We start from the raw sequence: 11921 nt of genomic DNA on the forward strand, positions 1-11921 counted from the left end.
TTATTTGTTCTCTACAAATGTAATTGTATTTAAACCATATAAGCTTATTCAAGAAAATAAAGTTTGCAGATCTTTGAGATTCTTAAAAAATTACCTACATAGCATCTTACAATCATTATATTGCGATGTATGGTCAGCCTCAAAATCAGGTACAACCCATCATGTTTTCTCAAAATGTCCTGAACCAAGTGAGAAATATAGCAGTCGTTATCTTATAGTTCGATCGATCGTTTCTATGTATATCGATTGTCGTTTGTGTTTTGTTGCACTTCAGTGTTTCTGTTGTTTCTTTGTTTTCCTGTTATAGTTGATGCACGTGTTTCCCTCCGTTTTAGATTATAACCCGGATTTGTTTTCTCTCAATCGATTTATGATTTTTGAACAGTGGTTTACTATTGTTGCCTTTATTAGTGAACATATTCTTAATTGTCGTGCAAGACGATATTTGACAACTCTCGATAAGTTATACTTCAAAATATTAAAACCTTTGATTTTAGATATTGAATAACAAATATTTCGAATGACGAACTATCGTATTACATTCTATGATTTAGCTCGGAACCTGACCCAATTAGACTACGTCATACTAGTACTAATACTTGTAAGCGTTTAACAATCAGACTACCAGTGACCAAGAACCCCAGGTTATCTATGATATGTTTACATTTAAACCGGTTCTAACCAGTTTGAGTTTGATTGATTAACCAGACGTTTATTTGTATCTCATATGTTTCCCATGCATATCGAATCATTGTACTCCACTTTTCCATTTAAAAACAAAATAGTTAAAGATATTGAATGAATATCAGGAAAACGTATCATAATTTATACTAGTTACATCTTTTCTGTTAAATTTGTTGGGTATGTACGTTCCTCGGGAAGGGTAACTAAGAAAAGCGTTCCTACGTACAATATTTAGTTTTATTTCTTCACTTTATCATAGCATGTGAAGAAGTAAACTGACTAATTTACTCATTCGTCTTATTAGGAAACTTTATCATGCTGATCTATTTTCAATTGTTCTCTCTATCTTCGTTTTTCTGTCTCGCTAAACACATAAAGCGTAAACATTGTCTACTTCTGTGTTGACATGAATTATCCTTGATATGGTCATAATTTAAAATTAACTGTTAACAAAACTTTGAATTTTTGAAATAGTAAAGTCTTTTCTACCTCAGGAATAGATTACCTTAGCTGTATTTGGCAACACTTTTAGGAATGTTTGGTCCTATGCTCTTCAACTTCGTACTTTATTTAACCTTTTAACTGTTTTTTTAATACGAGAGTCACTGAGGAGTCTCTTGTAGACAATAGGCGCTATAACAAAATTTCAATCCTGGTACATGTATCTATGATGAGTTTATTGACCTATAAGGATAAGAACTCTTATAAGCACTGAATCGCTAATTTAAGCCATGTTGACATATTGGAATATCTTATTTCCTTGATCATTTTTGTTATATCCTTTTCTTTCTACTTACCAAAGCTTTTGTCCGAAACACAAAAAGGGTCAAAACCGAAGTTATACATTTGTATGTACGCTTCAGTTGTTTTTTTCTGTACATTTCAATAAAAAAGAGGTCACTATTTGGAGTTTCTTTGTCCATCCAAAACTTAACTAGGCTGTTATGTGTTTTCAGCTTTGCACACCCGACTCAAATTTTAATCTGAAACAATAATCGATCAACACACCCTCATCATATAACTTTATCACCTATCACGACTTTGTGTAAATTCGCTGTTTCGAAATATAATGCATTCTGGGTTATATTTTCAAAAGCGTGAACCAAAACGTTGTTATTGGTCAAAAACGTTCTAAAAAATGGAATTTCATTTTTCATGTTGGTGTACGAACAATAATATTACCAATAGTCCTTTAGATTCTGAAAAGGCGAAATTGACATGTCGATACGATTTGTAATGCTTTTTATTTGCTATTTAATGTTAACCTACCTAGTGTTATATATCGTCTCTATATTTTTAATATATACCAGCTTTGATATGACTTTGAATTTTCACGCCTGTTTTTGTATTCTGAACAAAAAAATAATTATTTTGTAATAAAAAATCGTTTTCCATTACCTTGATATAGGAAGATGTGGTAGGAGTACCAATAAAACAATTCTCCATCCAAATAACAATTTATAAAAGTAAACCATTATATGTCAATGTACGGACTTCAACGCAGAGCCTTGGCTTACACCGAACAACAAGCTGTAAAGTGCCCCCAAATTACTAGTGTTAAAATATTCAAACGAGAAAACCGACGGTCTAATCTATATAAAAAATAACGAGAAATGAGAAATACGTATAAATTACATAAATAAATGACAACTACTGTACATCAGATTCCTGACTTAGGACAGGTGAAAACATGTGTACGTTTAAATGGTACCAAACCTTCTCCCTTTTTGTGAAACAATAGTATAACATCACAATGTAGAAATACACACGATAAAATATCAATTGAAAGGTTTAACTTAATCAAAAAACGTAAATTAACACACTATTAACTAAAATTGAGAATGGAAATGGGGAATGCGTCAAAGAGACAACAACCCGACCACAGAGCAAACAACAGCAGAAGGTCACCAAAAGGTCTTCAATGCAGCGAGAAATTTCCGCACTCGGAACAACAACAACACGTCTAATTTTACTGTATATATAAATTTACAAATTTAGGTTTTACCTATATTTTTTAGCTATTGGATTATTAGGCTCGATTACTCCTGTTCCCATATCAGATTCGCAACTTGCCAGATCATTATCACATATGTATGATACAATTGACATTTACTGTAATAGTTATGGCCCAATAGGACATTATAATTACTCAGTATTAACACCAATGCGTCGAGCAGCATTTGAAAACTCGGCAAGATATGTAAGTTTATGAATACTTTTACCATCATTTTCTACATTTAAAAATGCCTGTACCAAGTAAGGAATATGACAGTTCTTGTCCATTCGTTTTTGATGTGTTTTGTCATTTGATTTTGCCATGCGATTATGGACTTTCCGATTAGATTTTCCTCTGAGTTCAGTATTTTTGTGATTTTACCTTGTATTACAAACGTTAGAATAAAAAAGAGAGTTAAAAAGAAAGATTACTTAATCAATCATTGTAAAATGTTTGATAATGTCGTATTCTAGAACACTTGTAACGCAATTTATGGCAAAGTCAGTGGCTTTAAATTTTAAAGAGAGAGAGAGAGAGAGAGAGAGAGAGAGAATACTTGTAACACAATTTATGGTAAAGTCAGTGGTTTTAAATTTTAAACTGAGAGAGAGAGAGAGAGAGAGAGAGAGAGAGAGAGAGAGAGAGAGAGAGAGTACATTGGCATGAAAAACTTGACTATAAACGTGCACATTTACTGTATCCCTATACTGTCTGTTTATGCATATTTGGATATTTTAATGAATAAAACGGGACTTTCGTTGATGAATATGTTTTGTGTGATTTCAGGGAAGACAAGGGAAAGGTAATATACACGTTTTTTCAGCCGGAAATGGTGGCGGAATTGCAACACCAAATACAAAGTCCGCTCATACCATCATTTATACTATCGGTATACAAAGCGTTGGATACGACTATGTTACTCGGTATGGAGAAATAGGATCATCTATAATGGCCAGTGCTTATGGAGGAAGCGCTTTTGACAGACTTCTGGTAAATACAAACAAGGCAGCAAAAAACAGTGGTAAAACTTTGTTCAAATTGGAAATTATATATAGAAATAATATAAACGTGTAAAAACACCTTGGCTATGCTACGGTTGTCGGTGGTGTTTTGCTCCATAGTCAGAATAAGCCATCCCGTCTATTGTCTCACATTATAGTTATTCTAATAAATTATGTAGACTGATAATAGATATAGGAAGATTGATAACCCTCGTTTTAATAACTTGAGTTACAAGCTGATCGTTTTATGGCTGTATTCGTTAATGTTAAAAACTCTGTCTTTCAAGGAGCTGTAGTAGTTTAGTGTTATAAATAATTAAACCTTATATTTCTTTGTTCAATCTTCAATAATACAATGACTTTTTTATATAAAATGCTGATACGATTTGCTATCAGTCCGGTCTTTGATGTCTTCATGTTGTTTTGATTTTTATTGTGTGTTTTTTGGTGGACTGTTTTTTTCGTAATATTGTTTGGATTTATAAATATTTTGATTTGAGCGTCACTGATGAGTCTTATGTAGACGAAACGCGCGTCTGGCGTACTAAATTAGAATCCTGGTACCTTTGATAACTATATATGATTTTGCAAAAATGTTTTCGCCTTTAAGTTTGTATTTTCCTTTGATATCTTTCTCCTATATTTAACGTGTTATATCTATAATGCATTTAACCTGAAATTTCGCCTCACTTTGATAGCTTCCATCTCTGTTTGACGTGTTATAATCATAATAAATGTGAGAATAGAAATGGGGAATGTGTCACATAGCAAACAACCCGACCATAGACCAGACAACAGCAGAATGTATTTAAATTGAAATTTCTTGAAGTACAGGTGCATATATTAACTATACATGTTTTCGAAGTTTCAAAATAGCTCTTTAAAATCTATTAACGGGGATTTTTAGAAGTATTATTATAAAATATGTTATTGCTCACAAAAGAGTGGCGAAATACAATAAATTTCAAACTTAAAACTCGAAAACAAACAACCAATGCCATGGCAGAATCGAAAAACGATCAAGAGACAAACAACAGTATACAAAACACATCATAGAAAACGGAAGACTGATTAACATGAACCACACCAAAATTGAGGGTTATATCAAATTAATGACTCTACCTATTCAATCTAATTTGGAAATGCGGCACACGATACAGAACAGGAATAGTAGTAATAGTTTTACATTCTCACTGATCAGATGATCATACAACTTAAGGCACGCCCATCCATGTAAATATCTATTTTAATTTTTATTTCAACGATTTGTATTTTTAACCTTTACAGACATCAACTACTATTAATTCGGGTTGTAGAGATGGTTTACAAGGTACCTCTTATGCCGCTCCGATTGCAGTTGGAATCATCGCACTGGCATTAGAGGCAAAGTAAGTTTCAGTAAAGTATAAAAAATATCGAAAAAAATAAACAAGATGTGACAAGGGTGGTGCTCTGTAATAGTTGCATGATGATTTGAATACTGAAATTCGCACATCTGAAAATATAAAACTAAAAAATTCTTTCATTTCAGCTGTACACATATCTCATTTTTATGTTAAAGTTCGGACATTTGCTTTTATTTATTTGTGTTTTGTGAAAAGGAAGAAGAAAAAAACTTAGGCCCTAGTCTTAATAGTCTCTTCGACGAGTTTTTGTTTTTAAATTTGACCGGTTGGAAAAGTCCAAAGCCTGCTTTATGAATGGTGATGTTTGAGAAAGAGGTACTTAAATTGTGTAACCAACATGTCCCACAGTTTTCTGTCTTTTCTTTTAATAGTTCTTGTCACTTCACAGAAACATTTAAATGGTACACCTGCTATAAAATTGTTGTTTTAGGATTATTCTTTTCATTTTTCAATACTTTGTGAATTATCAACATTATTTACAAAATAGATATTTATTTTTAGTTATCAATTCCACCTGCATTTCTTATTCATATATATTGAAAGGTTGCACACCTTTAAGTTTACACCTGCAGTTAATGAAAATTTTCAGGCAATTTTCCTTTCCCTTTTCAACCGTTTTTTTTACACAATTTAAAAAAAAAAATAGACAAAAAAGATGATTACAATTTTGTGACATTAATTTTGACCATAGTTTTCTAACCGGTTGCTTGCAATTTATGTCCCTTTGGTATCTTTCGACCCTCTTGTATCATACAGATTGTTTAAATGTTGAAGATGTGCAATCTTTTTTAAAAAAAATAATTATTTTTCACTTTTTCTATATTTTAAAAGTGATTTTTAGAGAAAGGTAACAATTTTTTTTCAAACCAATGACTTTGAAATATAATTTTTAAAAGAATTCTCGAGAGTCCTGTAAGAATATACAAATGCATTTTAAGACCAAAGTTGAGGTTTTCGCATAGACTCAAAACTGAGCAAGACTTGATGTTACGACAGGGTTATCGTCTTCTGATATATACAGAATAGAAGGAAATGTGATATGATTACTAATGACCAAATGACATCGATATAAACAACCATGAGTCATTATATGGACCAGAAAATATGGTAATTACATTCTGTATGACAAGCTGTTTCAAACGAACACATTAATTGAGCAAATTTAACCAAACGGACTAATTTAGGCACATTTGTACAAACCATCAAACTAGGAACAAATATGATATACACTTACATACGATAGTACTAAAAGAGGGACGAAAGATACCAGGGGGACAGTCAAACTCATAAATCTAAAATAAACTGACAACGACATGGCTAAAAATGAAAAAGACAAACAGACAAACAATAGTACACATGACAAAACATAGAAAACTACAGAATAAGCGACACGAACCCCACCAAAAACTAGAGGTGATCGCAGGTGCTCCGGAAGGGTAAGCATATCCTGCTCCACATGTAGGAGGTTTTTTGAAGCATGTTTACTTGTAATATCTTTGCACCTGCGATCATCCCTAGTTTTTGCAGGGTTCGTGTTGCTTATTCTTTAGTTTTCTATGTTTTGTCATGTGTACTTTTGTTTGTCTCTTTGTCTTCTTTCATTTTTAGCCAGACGTTGTCAGTTAATTTTTTGATTTATGAGTTTGACAGTCCCTCTGGTATCTTTCGTCCTTCTTTTATAGCAATGACCTTACCTGGAGAGATGTCCAGCATTTAATAGTTAGAACGTCTAAACGATATGGATTCAGGGATAGATTTGAAGTTCAGAACAGATGGCAGCGTACTGGAGCAGGCTTATGGGGTTTGTAGATCTTATAACATAATCATTACTATTTATATGCTTCCCTCGATTTTGGTTTGTGAACAGGATTTGTTTTCACTAAATAGATTTGTGACTATTGAATAGCAGTCTACAACTGTTGTCTTTATTTGTGGTATTATCATGTCATGCAGTTGAATTCAATCAAAAACATATGATGGTATAATCAATTACATATAATGGTAAAATCAATTACATGTAATTGTATAATCAGTTATATAAAATGGTATAATCAGTGAAGTTTTATAGTACAATCATACTCAATTACATATAATGATATAATCAGTCAAGATTTATAGTAAAATCAGTAATATGTTATAGTATAATCAGTCAAATGTCATGATATAATTAATCATATGTAATGATATCATTAATTAATGTAATTGTATAATCAATCACATGTAATTGTATAATCAATCACATGTAATGGTATAATAAATCACATGTAATGGTATAATTAATCACATGTAATGGTATAATCTATCACATGGAATTGTTTAAGCAGTTATATGTAATTGTATAGTTAGTCAAACGTAATGGTACAACCAGTTACATGTTATTGTTTAAAGATTCAAATGTTATGGTACAATCATGCAAATGTAAGGATGTAATTGGTCAAATGTAATAGTATACCAAATGGTATAAGATGTCAAGTGAAATGTATAAACTATAAAATTGGACTAATAGATCGACGCAAAGCACAACTAACAAATATATATTGTTTAAACACAAAGTAAAGATATAAGAGAGGGACAGTCAAACTCATTAATTGAATAAAAACTGACAACACTATGGCTAAAAATGAAAAAGACAAACAGACAAACAATAGTACACATGACACAACATAGAAAATCAAAGAATAAACAATATGAACTCCACAAAAACTGGGGATGATCTCATGTGCTCCGGAAGGGTAAGCAAATCCTGCTCCACATTTGTTACACATCGTGTTGCTTATGTGATAAGAAATCCGGTAATTAGTCTAAGTCGGTAGGTCACGTTCATGAGATTCGCAATTAATGAAAAAAGGCTCGGCTACAAGAGACTCATCGGGGATGCTTCAGACAAACAAGTTAAAAGATCGAATCAAGAAAGAAGTTAAAGAGTTGTAAGGTTTTTCGTTAAGACCGAAAAAGAGTCGACTACTCGTCTCGGGAGTGTTAAGGTAATATAAAAAAGAAGATGTGGTATGATTGCCAATGAGACAACTATCCACAAAAGACCAAAATGACACAGACATTAACAACTATAGGTCACCGTACAGCCTTCAACAATGAGCAAAGCCCATACCGCATAGTCAGCTATAATAGGCCCCGGTAAGACAATGTTAAACAATTCAAACGAGAAAACTAACGGCCTTATTTATGTAAAAAAACGTGAAGTGTTTCATTGTTCTTTAGTATTTCTGAAGATAAATAAATACCGATTATCTAGTTTCCTGTATAATGATAACTGTCAGCTGCATGTCACCTTGCAATGTCGTTTGTCAAGGGAGAACAGTATACTAGTTCACAAAAAAGGAAAAAGGAGCACGTGTAAGACATGTGATATGTTAATCACGACTCCTGATTTCATCAGTAACTTAACAGGAAAAACGTATTATACTAAATCATTCGAACCTCTGGACTGTTCCACGGACAATGTAGTGTATGGATTAAAAATTCAGATACTAGTTCAAACAGGCCTCGTGTTTGTGTTGAAATTCAAATACGTCCCTTCCAATATTTTTTCTTTAGTTCCCCTGTTTTTTTCTGTTACAATGGTTGCATCAATATGAGATCAAAAGTTAAAATCCATCTCTTCAATCAGTTCATCACAGAATGGGATTCGGTTTGATGAATGCTGCGGACATGGTCAAGAAGGCAATAGGGTGGAAAACTGTACCAGAACAACTTACTTGGCAATCACAAGTCAGCAGCCCAAACATGTAAGTAAAAGTGTAAGGAGTTAAAACTTAGCGTCTTGCAAAACTGTAAAAGTTTCAGGAGTTAAAACTGAGCGTCGAGTAAATATTAGAATGTACTCACTAATTGTTGATAAATTGAATATAAAAGGTGTGTACCAGTTCCATAGTTTTTTTACTCTAATGTTGGAACGTATGTTAGATTACACTGTGTGGACTTGAAGAGCAACTCGGTGTGCTCTTTTGTTAAATTAAATTGAAAAAAAACGACACGTGAAAAAAGAAAAGATAACCTTTTAAGAGATAGAACAGAGCAACGGAACACATTCCTACTACTGATAAAGTGAGGTATAATTTGTCAGAGGGAATCTGTCGGCCGCTTCTAACTCGGTCAGCCATTCTTGTGATTCACGAATGATGTTATTCTCTTACACATTTGTTTATTTAAAGTCCAACAATGATAAAACAAGGTTTAGTCATGATTAAAATGTTTGTGGCAGTTTTTCGTAATTTTAACGGAATTTGATGCGCCTGTCATACAAGTGAGAGGTCTAGCTAGCTTTAAAACTAGGTTTAATTCACTATTTTTTACAAATGAAAATGCCCGTACCAAGTCAGGAATATGACAGTTGTTTTCATTTCGTTTTATGTGTTTGGGCTTTTGATTTTGCCATTTGATTAGGAAAAATGAATTTTCCTCGGAGGTTAGTATTTTTGTAATTTTATTATTTGTAACTGATCTTAGACAGACCAAAAATTGCATGTGATGCAAATCATACTGAATCTTTCTCACGCAGCAGTAAACAATATAAAACAAAAGTTAAACTGGATCTCTGATTTTTAACCATATTTGTTTTAAGCTTTGTGCATATGTGTATCAATCAGTATCAACAAATGATTTGGTTTCCAACACAATGATGTCAGTTACCAAGTGCTGGCTTCTGGGCTCATGACAACGTCGTTACGTGTTGGTTTTTTTTGCGTTCCAAATACATTGTTTTGCGTAATTGTGGATTAATGAAATTGTTACGGCGAAAAAATACTTGTAATGATTTTTTTTAATTGATTTGAAAATTACTAAATTTTAAGTTATAAATTGTTCCTCTTCTTGTAGGATTTTACAGGAAAGATCAAAAGCCAGAAGTAGAATTTATGTCTCCCGTTACGATTGTCCAATCCGTTATTTAGAACATGTAATGGCTACAGTGAGTTTTGATTTCTCATGCTGTAGGGGAGCAGTTGAGGTGTACCTGATTTCTCCCAGTGGGACAAAAGTAGTTCTACTTCCTCAACGGATCGCCGATGCATTAGTCACTGCCACTATCTCAGACACCTTTACTTGGACTTATAAAGTTGTTCATTTATGGGGAGAAAATCCTATAGGACAGTGGAAAGTTTTATTAAAACTAAACAGCATGATAGCTAGGGGTATGTATCATTCAATTATTGAAACAAATACTTGAGACGATATCAGCATTTTGAATTTCAAATATAATAATAATGTTAGGAAGAGGCGAATAAAATCATCATAGCTATAGTCTATCAGTGTTTAAATTGTGTATGCTTGGCTCATGTTTCGTCATAAAAATATCATCACGCTTTAACCAAAGAAGTTTAAAAGGCCAAAATACAGTACGAAGTTAAGAGCATTATTGACCCTCAAATGGAAGTCTCTTAACGATAGTTGTCCTATTACCACACATGACCCTCAAATGAAGATCACTTGGTGATACTTTTCCTAATACCACACATGACCCTCAAATGAAGGTCCCTTAATGATAGTTGTCCTATTACCACACTTGCTACAGCATTGTATTTGGAAACAAAACTAGGAAATTGCATGAACTTCAAACTGACCGACATTAAGTAACGCGGACAGGGTAAGAGTCTTGTTATATGCATTTATCACCTACCATGCTTAATCACAATTAACAATCCGCATATGATTATGCTGATTATGATATAAGCCCGCGAAGTCGTATCATCACTGAATCGAAACACAAGCAATGCGTATTGTCTTTCCAATTTATAAGTCATTTGGTTTATGAGACACTGCTTTTGACAGTTGATTCTCAAACTCGGATGATCATTTCACCTTTTTGTATTTTGAAAAATCATGGAGTTTAAAAGATAACACAGTTAACAATGTTTACACCCGGATTCGTAGACCTTTGGAACTCTTGGTTGAAGAGAAATACGATGTACGCCATGAGTTGAGGTTTTTAAGAGGGGAATAGATTACCTTAGCTGTATTTTGCAAAAACTTATAAGGGAATTTTTGGTCCTCAGTGCTCTTCAACTTCGCACTTTATTTGGCCTTTTAAACTTTTTTTATTCAAGCGTACTGATGAGTCTTTGGTAGACGAAACGCGCGTCTGGCGCAATTACTAAACTTTAATTATGGTTGCTATGGTGAGTTTATGAAGGTCTTTCCTCTACGAGAGGAAAAACCTTATTGTTTTTTTTCTAATTTTTCTTTTTTTTTTATATATGTGTTAAAAAGTCGTTCATATTAAAGTCGATGGTAAGCATTTTTTATTATTACAGGAACAAAGAGTTAATCAAAACCCGAAGAAAACGGACTTTCAAAATTTAAGTTTTTAGCTCACCTGGCCCGAAGGGCCAAGTCAGCTTTTCCCATAACTTTGCGTCCGTCGTCCGGCGTCCGTCGTCGTTGTTAACTTTTACAAAAATCTTCTCCTCTGAAACTGCTGGGCCAAATTAAACCAAGCTTGTCCACAATCATCATTGGGGTATCTAGTTTAAAAAATGTGTGGTGCGACCCGGCCAACCAACCAAGATGGCCGCCATGGCTAAAAATAGAACATAGGGGTAAAATTCAGTTTTTGGCTTATAACTCAAAAACCAAAGCATTCAGAGCAAATCTGACATGGGGGTAAAATTGTTTATCAGGTCAAGATCTATCTGCCCTATAATTTTCAGATGAATCCGACAACCTGTTGTTGGGTTGCTGCCCTTGAATTGGTAATTTTAGGGAATTTTTGCTGTTTTTGGTTATTATCTTGAATATTATTATAGATAGAGATAAACTGTAAACAGCAATAATGTTCAGCAAAGTAAGATTTACAAATAAGTCAACATGACTGAAATA

The 11921-nt window shown here is 33.2% G+C and overlaps 1 long non-coding RNA gene across 1 annotated transcript; it reads left to right on the forward strand.

The window, feature by feature from the left end:
• The first annotated feature begins 2712 nt into the window (after nt 1-2712).
• Nucleotides 2713-10231, forward strand: LOC143048929 (uncharacterized). Its single transcript, XR_012969941.1, has 6 exons — nt 2713-2884; nt 3467-3670; nt 4969-5069; nt 6770-6888; nt 8716-8833; nt 9924-10231. It is a non-coding gene; the product is annotated as an uncharacterized LOC143048929 (long non-coding RNA).
• Nucleotides 10232-11921: the final 1690 nt, after the last annotated feature.

This window comes from Mytilus galloprovincialis, chromosome 10, assembly GCF_965363235.1.
Source record: "Mytilus galloprovincialis chromosome 10, xbMytGall1.hap1.1, whole genome shotgun sequence".
In the NCBI taxonomy this organism is placed as follows: Eukaryota; Metazoa; Mollusca; class Bivalvia; order Mytilida; family Mytilidae; genus Mytilus; species Mytilus galloprovincialis.